Here is a 20,092-nt window from a genome sequence, read left to right as displayed (position 1 = left end):
CATTTCAGTGAAAGCAACTCTTTGGAGGCCACAGAAATGCAGTCTGATAGTACAGTGATGGCTCAGTGTTGAGAATATTATATTAATGATTTCAAACATGTATACCAAAAAGACAGACTTTCTTTTTTTAATCATATTTTATTGATTATGCTATTACAGTTGTCCCAAATTTTCCCCCTCCCCCCCCCCTCCACTCAGCATGCCCCACTCTCTCAGGTAATCCCCACACCATGGACAAGACAGATTTTCTGAAGTTAGAAAAATAACTGCTTTGGCCCAAACTGAACCCACCCTATTCATTAATCATGATAGAACTTATTTCAGATGTGTGTCCGAGAAATGTCTTGGCAGCAGTTTAGGGTGGCAGGGATTTCTCACTGGGTTGCTGAAAAACAAAAACATGCTCATGATTCCTCAGTTGTGAAGGGAATAGCAAATGACTTAGCAGTGTTTGGTCCCAGATGGCCCCTGAAGAGGGGAAGTTCCACATCTAACGTTTTTTCAATGAGCAAAGAGGCCAAAGACAAGCCGAACTGCAAATGTCACCAGGAGCTAGAAGTAGCAGGTGCCTGTGGAGGAGATACGATGGGTAGGGAGAGGACTGGTGATGCCTTGGGGGCCAGGGGACTTGGCTGTTGGTCCCCCATCATCACATAGGAGGGCTTAGTCCTGGGGGCTGTGCTGATACTCCATTACAGGTATCTGGACCCTACTCCTCAAGTCTCCTGGAACACACCCTTTGGTGCCCACCTGCCTGAGTGACACAGCCTCTAGTATCATGGGCAGAGAGGTTGCAGCCACCTGGTCCTGCCAATGAAATCTGACTCAACGGAAAGAGACAGAAAGCACACAACACAGCCCTTGTCATGTGGGCTGATTGCTCCAGTGCCCAGAACAAGCTAAGCCTTGTGGCAATGTAGCTGGGCATCCTGGGAGACTTAGCCAGCCTTCCCACGCTTTATGAAAGGACACTTCAATCTCAGAGACTTTCAGACAAGGGCATGCATTTCATTTGTGGTGTGATAGCATCCAACTACCGCTCAATTGAAAGGTTGGGGCTCACTTAGCCTGACAATTTGGTGAAGGCCCAGGACCTTGCATAATAGATGCCAGTAAGTATTGGTTGATTGACTGCATCCATCTTACAGGTCTGTGGTGAAAACAATGAAGTGAGGGGAGGCATGTGAAACCCTCCTGAAGCATAACTCCTGAAATATGGTAGCATCTGAATATCTACTCCTGTGACCAGTTTGCTGAACAAGAAGGATTCTGGGGTGTTATCATAACTTTGCTTCCCCTGCCCTCAGTTTGTTCAAACCCCCTCATAAAGTCCGTACCCACACACCCCATCAGACATCCTTGGGTGCACAGTCTTTACAACTGTGAAATCCAAAATGCAGTCCCATAATTTAGCCACTGACCACATGTGACTTGGTGAGCCCTGGACTTCAGGAGAAATACATTTAAGAGGTGTGAGGAATTCATCGTTCTTTTCTACTTATATATCATAGGAAAACTGTGCAAGGAGTTCTTTGTTCATTTCCAACATAACCAGTGGCAATGTGGAAACTCAGTGGAGGCTCTTGGACAATGACTATGCAGATAAAAGAAAACAGCTTGCTTTATGAGGTTAAATTAATTTAAACTTTATAGCTGTTTGTTTGCTTACATTACTGAATTACTTCACACCAATTTGCATGTAGACATGACTATTTTGAAGGACAATAGGCAAAAGAGGTCAGCCAAGTACCCTCAAAGAAGGAAAGACTTTTTGATGGACAGATTCCTGGTAAGGACAGACAAGCCGCTTGCAGAACTGTGGCAAGGGAGAAACATTACTGCAGGTAGAACTCACTACATAATATGTACGGATCAGTGCAAAGGGAAAATGCACTTGCTCAAATGTTTAAGAAAGTGATGGCAGAGCATTGCACCAACACAGGGCTGCGAGTGGCTGTGCAGACTCCAGCCCAGGAAGCAATCATGTCCACAGGAATGAGAAGGACAGTGACACTGAGTTACTACTCAACTTCTTTGAGGGGCTGTCAGTGTTCCATGTGATGCTCACCAGGGACCCAGGGAGGTCCTGACTTTTCAGTGAGGAAGTCAAAGCTGTGAGAGGCTGGTCTAGAGCCCCCAGCTGCTAAGTGGCAAACCCAGGATTCAAACCCTGCCTCTTCACTTCAACTCCCTGTTTCCCTTCCTGTCGCTTCTCTACAGTCTCTCATCTTCTCCACCCTGAAACCCACTACTCTGAACTCCACTGCCCTGAACCCTGCCAGGAGAAAAACAGGAAATGACCCATTACAAGTCATTCATAGAACCATTCACACCTCTGAAAAATTTGCCTTTTAAGCTGTATCTATAGGGAATAAAATACATTGTTCCCTGTGAAAGAAATGTTCTTCATCAGTGAAGTTACAGAAGCAAGATCTGAGAGGCTGACTCCTTGGCCACTGGCGACAGGAACTTGGAATCTGATGTTTTCATCCATTGCCTCCTGACTCCCTTGGCTGTTTCAACACAAAATGGTCATGTTCTCCTGCCCCCTTTGGGACAAAAAAGTACCGTACCCTTAAAAATAATTCCAGCTTTAAGTTGAATAGAGACATTAACTTGTCTTTTTATAATTCTTCCTTTAAAATAAACCTAATTGGAAAACAATATACTTCTCAACACTGGACTGAGTGCTTCACTTTAGTATCTTCCCAGCCTAATCTTAGATTACACTAACTGCTCAGCAATTCATTTTCGATTCTTATGCAGAAAAAATCGATACTTTAATTAAAGACTACTTAGTAATATTCCTTTATCTGTCTTTTAATGGCACTGCCAGTTTATTTCGATGCAAAGTACTTTTATATCCCCTGAAGCAGTTTCTCTTTTAAATACGTTTAGTGATATAGTTGCTTTAAAGCAATAAGCAAGCCAAGGAGAGGTACCATGAAATTACATTCTATCTCCAGAGTTTTAGTAATTAAATAAAAATGTGTCACTTACAAGGTTATAATTCTTGCTCAGTGGATTTTCAGCATGAGATTGGTGACTTTATTAATTAATTGGTGTTGATATAGTGTTTTTTAAGAATCACCAGCCTGTAAGAGAGAGAGAGAATTCTCTACTAAAAACAGTGGTCATTCTTTTAAATAGGATAAATGGCAAACCAAAGTGACGAAGAGGAGGGAGACATGTCTCTGCCCACTAACTCAGGAGTCCTGAGTCTGTTCTGGTAATATTGCTGTTACAGAAAGGCCCCTCCCCCCATAGGGGTCTTTTCAGTAAAAAGGAAAGGAAATATTTGATTAAAAGTTATACAGAGGTTTAGAATAGTGGCAGGATTCTGCTGTTAAATTTCACTATCTTTAGAAACTAAGGTACCGTGCAAACACAGTCTTGCCCTCTCTACTTTGCCTAGTCAGGCCAGTCTCAGAGCATGCCAGCCAGAAGAAGTACCACCTTCCAGAACAAAAAAACAGAAGTCCACAGCTCACTTCTCAAAGTTCCTCCCAGTAATTTGTGCTCCACTGGGTAGGTCTCCCTCAGTTCCCAGCACTATCATCTGTGTCACCATGATTTCCAATTCTTAATCCAAAACCATGTTGTTACAGAACAGACCCATAGCGGGGGCAGGGGAGTGTGGGCAGGGAACAAGATACTGTTACCGAATGGACCCTCATCTCCCCCAGCGTCCCTCTGTACTAGGTTCGCCTTGCCCACCACTGTTAGGAATTGGAATTATGGTTCTCAATGCCAGAGTTTTGTGAAAAGGAAAGGAACTATTTATTCAAAAGTTATGCAGACTTACAGTAATGACTTAATGTCTTCATTAAAATCCCAAAGTCCCTTAAAACACCCACAAACACACACAGTCCTTCCTTCCCCCCTTTGCCCAGTCAGGAGTACCGTATCTCAGGAAAAAAAAAATAGAAGTATATGGCTCAGCTAGCCCCTGGTTCTTCCCAGTAATCCGTGCTCGGCTGGCAGGCCTCCTGTGGTTCCCAGCACTATCAGTTGTGTTGCTGTCATCTCCAGTTCTTAATCCAAAACCTTCTCATGGGCCCCCAGCAAGAGTCCTTTCACCCCTTTCCTTCCTGCAGTGTCTCTCCTGCATTCTTCCAAACTGCTAAGAGAGAGCTCTGCATGGATGCTAAATCTTGCTTTCCTGCTTAGGAAAACAGGTTCTAAGCCCCATGGTTAAAGGAGCCCTAAAACCACATGATTCCTACCCGAAACCTCGTGGTCCGCCCCCACATGGCTGCCATGCCTGGGTTTAAGTCCTGGCATGAATCTTCCTCTGCAACCCCATTTCTGACTCCTCCCACAATTGGCTAGCCTGCCAGCATTCCCATATTCTTCCAGCTTTTCTGGGCCTGCATAGTAAGTCTGGGCAGGTGTGGCCCCATGGTATGGAGAGAACCATTTCAAGCAAGGGCTGTAACCAGGGTGAGTTGCCTCCCAGTTACATCATGGGTCAAAGTCACTCCCATCTCCCTGGCTCAAAAAATGGCTACAACCACTTAAAATATCTACAAAACTAGCCAGCTGTTATAGATATGTCAAATAACCATTTTTGCATATCAGGCATGAACCTGACCAACTGTTGAAATGTAAAATAACTCTAAATGGCCCTGCTCCATGTGTCCCATCCCCCAGTTCAGACTTGTGTGGGTGAGGATATCCTATACTTTTATATTTCCTGGACACCCCAAGTTGTGGACCCCCTTTTAAATCCCTCTTTGGGGTGGGGGTGGCACGGATCTCGGCCTGCAAGATCTGTTGTTGTTGTGGTTGTAGTATTCCAATACACATACACACGGACTACAGAGGTCCTGTGGGAGAAAAGGGACAGCGCAGCCACTCTCTCAAGAGGAGAGTGCTTCTGAGGGCCTCAGCCACTCCCTCAATGGGGGAGCGCACTGACCCTTGCCGTAAAGGGCTTTTATTGTTTTTCTAGACCCCTTACATCAAAGAAGGTCCTCCTTTACTATGCAAAGGTTTGTTTTGGGTGGTTATCTTTGCAGACACAGGAGAGGGTGTCGCTGAATACATCAAAGGAGGATATTTGCAATGTAAAGGGAGAAGGGGTCCAAATGGCTAGGTTCCATACCTGGAAGGTCTAGCCCAGATTTTAGGAAGATAAAGATACCCATAAACATTTGCTTGCCTCAGGGTGAGGGAGTTTTAGCAAGAGCAAGTCTCGTAGCAGTCTAGGTACAATGCAGGCCTGATTTCCCACTGGAGAACTTATCCATGGACATGGGTCATGCCCGCCCACCTCGCTCCCCACTGGCTTTTCCGAGTGGGGGCTGAGCCACATTTCCCATGCTTGGAACAGTTCCCCACAGGGGGGTGCTGACTGTAACCTGTTACAATGGCACCTCCTCATGGCCATCTGACAAGAATCCTTTCACCCCCTATTGACCTGCATTGTCTTGCAAGGGTCCTGCATTGTCTGAGTCCCATATGATGGCCCACCTTTTCGTTTAAATCCCAGCCTGGAACCTCCTCCATAACCCCATTTCCAACTCCTCCCACAGTTGGCTACACCTGCTAGCATGCCTGTATTTTCTGCCTTTCTTGGCTGCCATAGTTAGTCAGGGCAGGTGTGGCCCCATGTGATGGAGTGAACCATCTCCAAGCTCTCAAGAAGGCACCATAACAGGTTTGGAGGGGCTATGTGGGGGAACTGCCTTGCAGCTACATCACGGGTCAAAGTAATGTCCATCTTCCTGGCCAAGGCAGACTATGAAGGTAGCCTGCTGTTATTAATATGCAAAATAACTCTCAATCCCTGTGCTGCTACTTTCCCAAGCCCCTAAGCTAGGTTTGTGGTGGGGGTGGGGGCAGTCCTGGGGCCTCTCATCCTACTCTCCTCTCTGAACCTCACTCCACACCCATTAAATTCCTATTATATTGCCAGGTGTTCCAACATCACAGGAAACACCATGCTAACACCAGCAGAGGACAGTCCTTGAGATTCTATGTACCCTCTCCATTATCTGGGAAAGAAAGCCTTTGAAACTGTGCTTTCATCCCAAGGCCTGAAAGGCCAAAAATGCCCATTATGCCCAAAGGAAGAAGCCCATTAACACCTTTGTATATTCACGCCCCTGCCCACTGAAAGCTGTCACCACCTTTATCTGTCAATCAATATGTAACTTCTTCACCTCATCCTGCCAGCTATGTAAGTCCTCAGAACAAAGGACCTTTGAACTTGGCTCTCTTGGCTCTCTGGCCACATGGCCTCAGACCACCTGGCTTCTGGTCATGTAAGCGCTTGCCAACCCAGCAGCCTTTGGCCCTCCTTACTTTTACCACCCTTACCCTGCTTTGCCCTGAACCTATACCTATCACCCCTTGCCCCCACCTTAACTAGGCCCATTCTCTTCCATGAGAAGGGTCACTAATAAATTCTGCTTACATAATACTAGGCTCACTGATCTGTCATTCTTTACTGTATTGGTAAGAAGAAGCGAGTTTCTGGGGGTTTCTATTGTAACAATTCCATTTGGTGATGACAGGCAGGGTGATGGCAGAAACTTAAGGTTTTGGAGCCAGGTGAACCTGGGCTTGATGACAGCTGACATTTTCCACTTGAGTGTCGTTGAGCACTTTACCCAATCTCACTGAACCTCAATGATCTCTTCTGAAAAATAAGAATAGTAACAGCTCATAAGTTGTTATAGGGATTAAACAGGTATACAGAATGTCTAGCCTATTGGTATTTTTATATTATTATTATTATCAGTGATACCAGAAAAGGACAGATGCTTTGATCTCTCCTAAATACAGTTCCTAACATGTTTCTCCTGAGGGGAATTATAATTATTCCCATGGACATGGGCCCCAGGAGTCCCAGGGAATTGATGAACACAGGTTTTCCCAATACCAAGTCATGCATTTTTCCAGGATATGGTAGATGGTATTTTTTGTTTGATTTTTCAGCCTAAGCCATTTTAGTAATAGAGAGAAACACATCCAAGAGCAAATTCATTTAAAAGCAGGTCTTTATTGCCAAAAGGAGAAGAGGGATAAGAAACAGAGGCAAAGGAGCCCAGTCCTGAGACCTTTGCCCTCTCCTTCCATGACCTGTGCAACACATACTCCTTATTGTGAGGGAATGCCTTTCCTTTCCTTCTCTCTGTGAGTTTTCTGGGAGGTTTTCTTACCCAATGGAGCAAAGTTATTTTTTTTAAATCTTAACAACTGAATGTGATTGTCCTTCTCTTGGCAGCAATAGCAAGTTCATAGAGAGGCTGGAGAAGGCTGCATATAGATGGCTTGGTCCTCTGACTGTCTGCTTTTGTCCTGGGATTGATGCAATGATCCCAAGGTGAGAGCTTCTCCCTGTAGAAGAAAAAAAGGATCTGTACAGAGCAGAGTGGTGTAACTGAAGCTTTCCTAATGGGTCTGTGTTGTGAACAGCCTATTCACAGACACTCCTCTTGTATTGTGTGGTTATTGCTCCAGACCCCGCTCACCAGCCAGTTTGAGGCCAGATGTCATGGAGTGCCAAGAAGGGCACAGGTGCCAGCTGGAAGTAAGGGAGAAAGTCACCTAGGAAATTGCACAAGGACCCCAAATGTGGATTTATACCCCTACCTTCTCTGAGTCATATCTCTGCCCATTGACTTGCACTTACAATGGTTAAGGTACCCAGTCTCTACCGCTGCCAACTGTGTGAACTTTGGTTACTGAGTTCTAATCTCAATCTACCTTTTCAAACAGCCCTCACTATTCCTTGTAAACTCACTGCTCTCTTCGCCCTCTCCCCATCACTATGATGTGCTCACACCTGCCTCCATCTGGGCACAGGGTTTCCATAGTTGGGACACTCTCATCCTCCTCTCTGGACAGTGAAGTCTCATGCATCCTTTGAAAACCATTATCCTACTTCCTCCAGAAAGCCTACAATTTCCCCTGCAACTTACAGAGCTCTGTCTCTAGGTGCCATGTTTGTTCAGTGAGTTCATGTATTTCTGTGGCTGTCCTGCCAGCACTGTCATGTGAAATGAGGAACCACATCCTAGGATTCTCTGGGACCTGCTGGATTTTACATGGTTTTTGTTAGAGGCAATGGGCAGATAAATGACAGCTTCTATAGAAGGAATCCACTTGATTCCAGAATGTTTCACAGTTGGCACGGAGAGCAGGAATGCCACGGTGCCCTAAAGGAAAGAAATTGACATGGCCATGTTGACCTTCAATGACACTGCAGCAAGCAATAATCTGTTCTTGTCATAGAGGTTGAGACAAAGGTCATTTTCACAAAATGGATTTCTTCTTGAATGGAAATTGATGGCCTAACCTAGAATCTTACCAAGGAAGTAAGGTAGACCTTATTGTAAGTGAAATAAGCAAGGTGGCAAAAGACAAATACTATATGATCTCACCTATAACAGGAACCTAATGAACAAAACAAACAAATGAGCCAAAGAGAACCAGAGGCATGGAAACAAGGAACAAACTGACAGGGACCAAAGGAGTGGGGAGGGGGGGATAAAGTAGGAAAGAAGGGGAAGGGACTAGTGAAAGAACATGTATGAATGACCCATGGATATGGACAACAGGGTGGGGATTAACTGTGGGAGGGTGGTTGGGTGGGGCAGGGGAGAGCAATGGGGGAAAATTGGGACAACTGTATTAGAACAATAAAAATAAAAGGAAGAAAATTGTTTGAGGATAAAACCTGTCAATTTTCCATTTAGAATTTTCTTCCTAAATTAAAAATTAATAATAATAACTAATAAGCCTCAAAAGCATTTGTACATCTTATCTTTGACTTCTATTTCATAAGCCTTCTTTTTTTAAAAATTTTTATTGTTATTCAATTACAGTTGTATGCCTTTTCTCCCCATCCCTCCACCCCACCCCAGCTGAACCCACCTCCCTCCCCCACCTCCACCCTCCCCCTTGATTTTGTCCATGTGTCCTTTATAGTAGTTCCTGTAATCCCCTCTTCCCACTGCCCCCCCCACCCTGGCTATTGTTAGATTGTTCTTAACTTCAATGTCTCTGGTTATATTTTGTTTGCTTTTTTCTTCTATTGATTATGTTCCAGTTAAAGGTAAGATCATATGGTATTTGTCCCTCACCGCCTGGTTTATTTCACTTAGCATAATGCTCTCCAGTTTCATCCATGCTGTTGCAAAGGGTATAAGCTCCTTCTTTCTCTCTGCTGCGTAGAATTCCATTGTGTAAATATACCATAGTTTTTGGATCCACTCGTTTGCTGATGGGCACTTAGGTTGCTTCCAGTGCTTGCATAAGCCTTCATTCTTATTAAAATGTTCTTTCATGAAGTTAAATTTTACAGCAGATTAACAAGACAGATACTGGTGATAGATGGTTCTGTCCTTTGTAGCTGAAACCATTTCTGGTGATGCTGCTATATACTATCATCCACCACAAGTGGGCCCAAAAAAGTAGCCAGGTCCCTGTTCCCCATTCAGGCCAGACACCCAGGGACTTTCATAATCCCATCCTTATCTGTTGACAGGTCTGGCCCCGGGCATAATTTAATCAACCAGCTAATGGACCAAAAGTATATGCTGAGCCCCAGGTGTGCTTAGATCTGTGCTGGGATCAGGACAATGCTAAGAAGGTATGACCATCTATTCCCAAATATCCACAGAGGACCCATGATATCTCCAGCCCTCCCTATTCTATATCAAAGGCATAGGCAGTAAATGTAACCAAAGATTATAACCTAGAAGAGGAGACAGGTGGTAAATGAGTGGAAAAATAAAAGGGCCATTTCAGGCATTGTTAAGTGCTTAGAAACAAATACAAGAAGGTAATGATATGGTGACTAAGGTTGTGGTATTTAGAAAGTGGTATAAAAGTTGGTCCTCTCCCACAGAGAATTCACATTCTAGTGGACTCAACAACAGTGACAATCCAAAGCACCAAAATAAGTGTGGTTGAGACCATCAGAGCTGTAAATTTTAGAGGAAGGAATGGTAAACTTAGTTAGAGATGTATGATGGAGAAGGAGCATTTGGAACCAGTCTTGAAATATGAATAGCATGGGTAGTTACCAAAGCCAAGCACCTTCTCTGAGCCAGGACTTACTACACCCATTTTATACATGAGGAAACTGAAAATCAGAAAAATTAAGTGACTTTCCCAAGGTTTTGTGGTTAGTAAGTCAGGTATCCTTGGGCCTCAGATGAGCACTCAACTTTATGCAAGGTCCCATGCTTCAGATGGTAGGCAAGACAAAAGGGGTTGTCCCGACAAAATGAAGTCTCTCTGTAAAATATACAGTGTGGCTCTGGAAGCCCCATTGTCTTCTGTCAGGCTCAGATGGCTGCCACCTTCACATGGGGTCTGAGCTCTCTGGAGTGACAGCTCCACGGAGTTTCAGTTGTCGGCAGCAGCAGCAGAGGCAGCTTTAGGTAAAGAAATAATCTGGGCAGAGCTTGTCAAAGAACTCCCGGCACCGCTGTTATCACTAAATACACATAATTCTCCCTCATCAGGCACACAACAACTCCCAAGGGAAGGTCATGGTCCATAAAGCAGCATCACCGACTGTGGTAAAGAGGATGCCAAAGTGAGGGGAAGGGCTGCAACCTGAGGAATGCAGGCATGGGAATCTAGATGTTTAAGGTTTAGGGTATGTTTTTATTCCTTTAAAAAAAATAACTTCACAGAGTTATAACTTACACACCATAAAATTCAACTAGCTTTTTATAGAGTTCAATGAGTTTTGACAAATATATACCCCCACTTACTGAAGATGTGAGTGCTTCTATCAGACCCACCTGTAAAATGTTTAACCCTGCCAACAAGATTCTCAGCATTTGCATGGTGGCCTGGGGAACCATCTTAGGTGGTCTTTGTCAAAAGATCATTTAAATGATCTACACCTAATAGGCCCCACAAGAACTGGACTATATATGTTCCCCTTGAAACCATAGAGCCAATGTCTATTCATCCACCAGCTGATGGCGAAGGCCCTCCCAAGCCCTGGCTATTTGACTGTAGTGGCAAAGAGCACAGACTTGAACCAGGCCACAAATTTTAGACCACCTCTTATCCTTGTCTTAGTGTCCCCTCCCTGCTGTGGAGATAACGATAGAACCCATCTCAGAGAGACATCATGAGATTACATGAGGTGTGTGAGGACCTTATAAAAGGTCTCTTACTACTGAGACCTTATAGTAAGTAGTGAGTGTTACATATGCACTACCATCATCTTTGGTCCCAGGGATGGACAGTGGGGGACTCAGTCATTGCACAGGCTTAATGAGAGAAATCAAAATAAAACAAAACTCCATTTGGGTAGGAGTTAACGATTGTCTTAGTGCATTGGGTCCTTCGCTTGTAATTTAATCTTCTTCAGAAAAGAACACTTGGGGTGTTCATTTAGCTGTTGATGTCCAAGGTATGCAACATGTGTAGGTAGGTGGGTGCATGCATGAGATCTCACCAAAAACTGAATTTGCCAGCACCTGGGCCTTGGAAGTCCTAGCCTCCAGAACTGAGAAAATTAATTTCTGCTGTTTAAGCCACCTAGTCTGTGGTTCTCATCATCTATCCCAGAAACGCATCAAATACATTTTTCCAAATGAACAGTGTTCTCTCTGAAGACAGTTCTGATGCATATACTTATCTCTGCTTTTTAACATCTCATTTTATAAATCCTGTACTTCCTGTTGGACAAGAGTCCTAACTGGATAAGTCTGGAGAGCTCTTATTTCTGTCCTCAACTGGGCCACAGGGTCTGAGTAAATCCACAGCAGTGGACGTATATGAAATTGCCCAGTTAGAACAGGCTCATCAACGTGCAAAGATGACTTAAAACCTGTTTTGATCTCAGCATCTACTTGTTGCTCTGAGGTCCATGTGCACACATTAGTTCACAAGATGCAAAGTGATAGGGCTATGTGGGAAGTGTAGACTGCCAATAATAGATCATCCTGGACAATAGAGCACACATGGCACTATGTACATGGAACTGCTCTTATTTTTTTAAGGATTAGTGAAGAAATAGACATAATTTGTCTTTAATCCAACACATAGCAAGTAATGGTGGTGGAAATAATCAACTCAAAATAAAATGGACAGTGACTAACTTTGCACATGGTATAATTTGACCCAGAAAATTGGACTTTATGGAATGACCACAAAAAAACCCTGAAAATGGCAGAGGCCACAGTAAGATTTCTTATTAATAGTAAAGCTGGCCAACAAATTAAATCTCCAGAGGAAAAAAAGAAATTATCTAAAAGAATTGATTTAGATAAAAATAATTTTAGAGAAATAAAAATGAGAAAATTTGGAGGCAGTTAACTGCACTTCATAGAAAATTCATCAATAAATTAAAATGAATAATAGAGTTTACTCTAAAAAATATATTTTCAATGGATATCCCTTAGTGTGGTATAATTCCTCAAATATTTCTATTTAAAACACTGAGTGCAGGAAACAGGACCCTAGAATAGGATTTCTGGGACCAGGTGCAGACAGAGTAGACATTTTTCACCCATGATCAAGTTGAAGCAACACCGTACACTCAGTTATTAGTTGCAGAATGGTCTGTTTAATTACCTAAAAAGCAGATAGATCTGCCTCTCTTGCCTGCCTAAGGCAATAGACTTTCCTTTAGAACATCCTTTCAGCTACATTTGTATCTCTCTTTATTTTTATCCACACCTGAGGATATTTTAATTGATGAGAGAGAGAAAGAGAGAGATGGAGAAACATCTAATGGTTGTCTTCCATACATGCCCTAACCAGGATCAAACCAGAAACCTAGGTATGTGTCCTTACTGGGAATGGGATGCTGCTCCAACCAACTGAGCCACCCAGCCGGAGCCACATGTATCTCTTAATAACATTGTTTTCTTCCAGGCTTAGCCAGAAAAGAGTGGATACCACCACCACCAATACCAAGACCCCTCACCCACCAAACTCCATTTCGCCACACTTGGGTGACCCATTCAAAACACAGTGTAGTTAGTTCACATTTGTCAGCTAGTATCCTCTTGAACATAATATAAATACCTTGATTTTTGGAAGTGTGAGGAGAGGGCAACAACTGATTTTGAGGCATTTGGGAATCACTTCCTTATTTCAAAATGCTTTACAGATTTGCTGCTGTAAAACTGTTCAGAAGTGGGGAGAGGATAAATGCTTCTCCTATGTTCCTTGTATAGACCTTCCAGTACCCGTGCCTGATAATCAGCATTATTTCTCATTGTCTCCTCTCTGGCTGCAAGCCCCTTGAAGAGTTAGGTGGGTCTCCAGCCCAGAGCAATGTCTGACACATAATCAAATTTGACTGTGTTTCCCAAGTGAACAGGTGAGATCAAGGACCTCCCAAAAAATTGACAGGAAAGTGAATAGATTAAAATTTCCTTTCAAAAATAGAAAATGTATAATTCTGGATAGTTTGATTAGCAGCAAGAGAAGAGATCCACGCCACTTAGATCCCATGTACAGAAGAAGGAGTAAATGTTCAGGAGAATCAAATCCATTGCTTATATCAGCCAGAAATGAAGGGCCACATGAAGGCTGAACACACCAATATGAAGACAGTTTGTTGCACTTCTACAATCATGAAGGTGTGCCATATGAATGACATGCTTGATCCCACTAAATGGCTGCAGCCCTCCTTGCTCTAGGGCAACCCATTTCACAGACAATGGACTGAATCTTTAACTTGTCTAAGTAAGGTAAGGTACAAAAATATATCTAACTCATAGGTGTCAATCATAGCTGTGCATAAGAGCAACAGTGGGATTTTTATAAACACAGATGATTACCTCCCATCCCACTTAAGGCTGTGACTTGATGGGTCTGCAGTGAGTACGGGGCATCTGTGATGGTCAGAAAGCTCCTCTGGTAATGATGATATTCATAAAAGTGTGTACCCTAATTACCTGGAGACTTTTTAAATGCCCGACCAGTCTACCCAAAACTTCCAGAAGGAGCCTGAGTGTGGGGATGTCTAACAGCCAGGATAGGAACCCCTGAGAACAAAAGCATGCTCTCCTTCCTCTACACCACAGGTGGCAAACACAAGCTCTGCAGGCCGAATATGGCCCTCTAACTTGTTTTATCTGGTCCTGGAACCTTGTTTCTACCCAGTGGCAGTGCCAAGATCCTTTCCGCTAGTCAACGAGTAGTTACACAGTCCTAAAATTACATTCGGCCCTTTGAAGGCAATCATGAGGCTGATGTGGCCACCTGGTGACAAACAGTTTGACTCCTTTGCTCTATACCATCTGCGTGCCTAAGATAAAGTGGTAATGCAGTACACTCAGGGGAAGAGTCATTGGTGATGACTGGACCATAGGTCCATAGTAAATCCATACTAGGTAGAAGATGCTGTGTCAGTGTCTCTGAAAAGAAATCTGCAGTCCCTAACCTTGAGGGCCTGGGGTGCAGGAACCGCTTTGACCCATCTCTATGCCCAACACCTCACTCTGAGCTAATGGCATTAATTGTTCTTAAACACCAACATCCAATGCAGACATTCCACCACTAGCCTGATAATGGCATTGCCATGATGAAAAGTCAGCTCCTCAGGAGGGATGGGAGGGAACATTGGGCCTTGCTGCTCCTCCAGGTAGCCCCATGTGGTTCTGAGGGTCCTGGGCAAACTTTGCTTCTGAAAATATCATGATGGCTGGAATAAACGTGGAGCCATGCTTAAAGGTGGAGCTGACCCATACTCACAGCCAGCATTGGACAAGCACACAGCACAGGAACAGCTCAGTGCCAAATGCCTGACCCACTACCTGCCAGAAGGTGACAGAATCTGCTCAACCTTAGAGTGGAGACTTAATGTGGAACAGATAGCTAATATCCTGGCTGGGCCCTGAAGCCTCATTCTGCCAGTGTGCTTATGTTTCCAAACTCTTGGGAAATTCAGTTCTCTCTGCCCTAGGCCTCTTTTGAAGGGACATGGAAAGTGTGAATAAAGATGATGAGCCAGGGGTGTCTTCCTCAGGGCCATCCCATCATCTGGAGTGAATTGTCACTGAGCTCTGGCACCACCAGGAGTCTTTGGGGCCTGGTCTCTGCCAGGGGCAGACAGGGTCCAGGCATAGCTCTCCCCATGGCACATTACAAGGAGACAAGTGCACAGTGCTGGTGAGGGGTTGTTAGAGACAGGAAAAGTGTAGTGGATTCAGGCTTTGGTCAGACTCCTGCAGTGATGTGGACCCCGGCCAGTGGGGTCTGTGTGTTGTGGCTGTGAAGAACAAATTCACACCGACTGCAGAAGTCCTGTGGAGAAAAAGGGATGGCATGGATGCTCTCTAAGTGAGAGAGAGGGCCCCGACCCCTACCTGGATAGGCCTTTATTGCTTTTCTGGGTACATTACATTGAGGATGGTCCTCATTTACTCTGCACAGGTTTGCTGTAGGTGATTACCTTTTATAGATAACAAAGGAAAGAATGTTGCTAATTACTTCAAAGAGAAGAATGTTGCAGATCAAGCGGAAAAGTGGTTGAACTGGTTACACTCCATACTTGGGAGGTATAGCACAGACTTTAGGAAGTTAAAGATACTCAGTAAACATTTGCTGCCTCAATCCAGGGTAAGGGAATTTTAGCAAAAGCAAGTCTCATAGCAGCCTAGGTACAATACAGGCCTGATTCCCCATGGGAGAACCTATCTGTGGGATTGGGTCCTGTGAGCCAACCTCACTCCTCATTGGTTTTCCGAATCAGGGGCTGGGCTACATTCCCCATTCCACGTGGATTGGTTCCCTATATTTCCCCCCTTATTTTTAGATAGGACTGCTATAGACCCCATAATGCTTGCTACTTGCTGCTCTCTTACATGACCCTGGGAAAATAATTTGCAAATGCAGTGAAGTACACAGAGCATCATTATAATCAGTAAGCAAGCAGCGGCTCCAAAGACCCACATTCTGGTTAAGTTTGTCAAACCAGTTTTTTTTTTAGTTTAGCCAGCTGAGATTATCAAGGAGGGTTTGAAAAACCTCTTGCTTAATCAATCATTGAATATCCTGCAGCTGCTGATGTAATTCTAGCTGCAATTTATCAATTTGTCCTTTTAAATTGGTAGAAAAATTCCCTCTTAGGTGATGTTGAATATCGGCCCCAGGAGTACTGGCTGGAATTCCACTTCAGGGGAATTGATGTACAGCTTGAATTCTGGATCAGAACAGGCCAATGAGGGGGAGGTAGGTCGCTGCCAGGGAGTCTTTTTCTATGATATGGCTTCACCCTCTTCGTCAGTGGCTGCAAAGGTCCTTCTGGAGAGAAAACACAAGCATACCCTCTTCCCCACGTTAATAATGCAACTGGGCCTTCCCATTTTCCTTCCCCTAACAGGTCTTTGTATAAAACCAAGGGGTGTGGGACTATAGGCCTGTTTTGCACAAGGTGTTTGTCTATGGGTGACTTTAAATTATTATCACAATTCAAAAAAAAGTGTATGTATATATTGCTAACATGGTTAAATTCCTGGGGGAAGTTTCCAGACTCCCCCTTTTTTGTTTATTTCATAATGTTTTAAAGGTTTGGTGAGTTCTTTCAACAATTGCTTGACCTGTAGGATCATAGGGGATACCTGTTTTATGCCAAATTCCCCATTTTTCTAAGAAAGTCTGAGTGGTTTGTGCAATATATCCCAGGCCATTATTAGTTTTGATTTCCTGTGGATGGCCCAAGTGGCTGAAGGCCTCAAGCTCTAACATTCTTTGCTGATTCCCCAGTGAGGGGAGGGGCCTATAGAGAACCTGAGTTAGTGTCTGCTGGGAAAGACAGGTCCCCTACTGTTTCTGTAAGCTGCAATGAGTTTGAGCAGTGAGTTAATTAGTCTACTGTTCTCAGGACCTGGTAGTTCCTAGGTCTAGAATTTGCAGTGTTTCAAAGACTTAGACGCTTACTATTCTTCTTATTTCCTTTCTACTTCCACTTCCCATGCCACTTTCTCATGAATGTGATATCTATCTTTTTCCTTTATTCCTTCTTATCCTTCTCCTTCACAATCCTACACTTTCCTTTCCTTCACTTTCTTAATTCCTTCCTTACAGACCATCTACGACTTACTTGAACTTTATACAACATACATAATCCATGTAACATTCCAAAATAAGCATAATAAGTCTTTTAAAACTTAAGCCTGATTAGATTGCCAAACATTTGACTTAAGGAGTATATTATGAAACGAATACTTCAGGGAGACCTGGCTGGAATTCTCCTTCCAGACGTGCTGTCTGTGCCAGTTCTAAGTCTGCTGCTAGGTACCCGCTGAGGCTGGGTGCTGCTTGGAACCGCAGCCCGGGCGGGGGCTGATCCGACCACGCCCTGTGCTGGGTGCGGTAAAAGGAAGGGAGGGGGACCAACACCTCCTCCACCCCAGCCTGTCCTTGGCAGAAAAACCTGGCCCCTACGCACTGGGAGCGTGCACACATGGGCGCCACAGCCGTGCTGTGAGCGCGCACATACCTGCACCCCGCTGAGCTCACTGGCCAGGCAGTGTTGCTTGCTGCAGCTGGAGCAAACTGCAGAAAGGGCCTAGCTGGCACACATTGGCCTCTTCTCTTTTTGTTCAAGCTTTGCTGATTATGAGGGGTTCTCCACCCCACTTTTTCCCATATTTCCAAATCTAAAGATCCCTTATCTGGGAGACATCCAGCAACCTTAAAAAGCAGCTGAATTAGCCAAAAACTTTGCTCCTGTTCCTTAGAGAGTCTGTTCCCCATGGTAGAAGATTCATAGAAACCTTTAAAGAAAACTTTTTAACAAATAAAAGAAACTTTTCTGAAATTCCTCCTACCACAAACATGGTGATTATAAAACCAGTTTCAGTTTTGCTTTTCACTCTATCTGCACCTTTAAATCCTACTTCTCCCTAGTGAGGAGAGTGTAGTGGGTCGAAATGTGCTGTTGGTGAAAGACCGTCAGGGAGAGAGTCACCAGACTTTCTGAGTACCCTAACCCTGCTTTTGGGCTTTGGGTCCTCCCCAAGCATTTAGAACCACAAGGATGGGGCTCGAAGTGCTAGGTGACTGACCTTTATATCACGCTTTCCCAGATGAGCCAGAAGTTAGATTACGTGATGTTGGAGGTCCCTATAAGGCCCCTGCACATCTCGGGAATTGATCCCAGACACCCTTGCAAGGTTCTGACTCACATGGGAACACCTGATTTCTCGGGCAGAGGGGAGGAAATGCCTTTTGTCTTCGGAGCTTGGCGAATGCCAAAAGCTCTCATACAAAACTTGTGACTAACACTAAATTCTTCTGGAAAGCGATCTTGGGAGTCCTGTCGAAACCAGAACACTCATTCACTCTCCGCTTTTCCTTATGCAGGCGGACGGAGCGAAAAGGCAAAATCGAAAGGACTGCAAGAGGTGGCTTGAAAGAAAGAATTTGCTGAGATGCTTGTAAATAGACCTGTAACTAGTTGCAGTTTTTAAAGCTGGTTAAAGGGAAAATCTTTGCTCTTTCTCCCAAGCCTAGACCTAGTTGGGGGTTGTGCCACAGGGATAGGCTTGTGAGTGTTTTTACAGTGTGCCTCTCGTTGTGTGGACTTTTGCTGTGGCTGGAGAGAAACCTAGTGTTCTGACCCGGTCCACATTCCATCTTATCCTCTCACAGGTGTCTTCTAGCAGCGAACCCCCTTGTGACTCTTAATGACTCGACCCGTGCCTGTGAGATTGCTTGGGAGAAAAAGCAAGGCTCCTGCTTACTAAAGAAGGTACAGTTGCAAACCAGTCTCAAGAGAGGGTGACCTTGGAAGAAATCCCTTTTTCTCTAAAATCCAACACACCCTACGACCTTCCCAAAAAGCACTCAGTGTCACCTGCCCTTACCTGAGCTGATGTGTGCACTCCAACCAAGTTGGTGTGTTGTCCAAAACGACAGCTCGTAGCCCTGGGTCCCTGTTCCTGGGCACCAGATGATGCAGACCCTGCTCCGTGGGGTCCATGTGTTGTGGCTGCGATGAACAAATTCACACGGCCTACAGAAGTCCTGTGGGAAAAAAGGGACAGCATGGGTTTTCTGAATCAGGGGATGGGCTACATTCCCCCAAGCCATGTGGAATGGTTCCCTATACTGCACTGCTTTCTGCTAGCCATGACCTTGGGCAACTGACCTTCTAGGCACCTCTACTTTTTCTTTTATACAAGGGAGAGTACAACATTACTGGAATAATTAGGGGAAAGATGACAAAAGGACTAGCATGTAGCAGGTGCTGAATAAACAATAGCTGTTATCATCACCCTAAGATGCTTTCTGCTCTGTGCCAACTCACTAAATATACGTGATATAAATACATGATTAGATGGATTAATTCGTTAAAAGTACACTTTATAGGAAAAACAACTCTTCTAGGGAAGAGCAAATACCCTTAACCTAGTTTGTAAGCAGAGGTCAAAATCGAGAATTTCAAAATAACTAGCCATCACACACAACTGTCTGTGAAGCACAAAGATCCACAACACCCCCTTCAACCACTGGATAGTCCATGTGGTAGATACTGTTTATTAATTCATCAGACAGATAAACAAAAGCTCAGATATGTTCTTACACTTCAGTCTTATGTGCTTCACCCAGCATGGCCTACAGAGCCTGGCAGAAATGAAAGGCCCACAGCACCCCCAACGTGCTCTCAGAGACCTAGCTTACCTGTTAGATGCACATGTGTTTTATGTGGCACAAGTTTAGGGACTCAGTGAGGATCTGTTGGGTGCCCAGTGCAAGGTCAGCCAACAGTCAATTGGCTGGGTTAAAGATAATTCATTCATTTATTAACAAGCAAATACTTTTTAGATTTATACTATATGCTAGGTGCTATTAACAAAACAGATCAATTGCCTTCATGGAGTTACATTATAATAGGAGGAGGCAGATAAGCAAATAAACAAGTAAGTCTAAAATGTGTTGAGTTCTGACAAGGGCCATTTAAAATGAATGCAGGAGAAGGAGATGGAGAGTGGTAAATTGCCACAGCTGTTTTCTGCAGAGTGGTTAACAAGGGCCTCTAAGATGGCAGCATTGGAACAGAGACTTCCCCACAGTGAGGGAGTGAGCCAGATGCATCTATCTGGGGAAATGTCTATAGAGAAAATCTGGGGTAGAATTGTCCCGTGGA

This window comes from Desmodus rotundus, chromosome 2 (assembly GCF_022682495.2).
Source record: "Desmodus rotundus isolate HL8 chromosome 2, HLdesRot8A.1, whole genome shotgun sequence".
NCBI classification, from domain to species: Eukaryota; Metazoa; Chordata; class Mammalia; order Chiroptera; family Phyllostomidae; genus Desmodus; species Desmodus rotundus.
Note: the sequence above shows the minus strand (reverse complement) of the source record.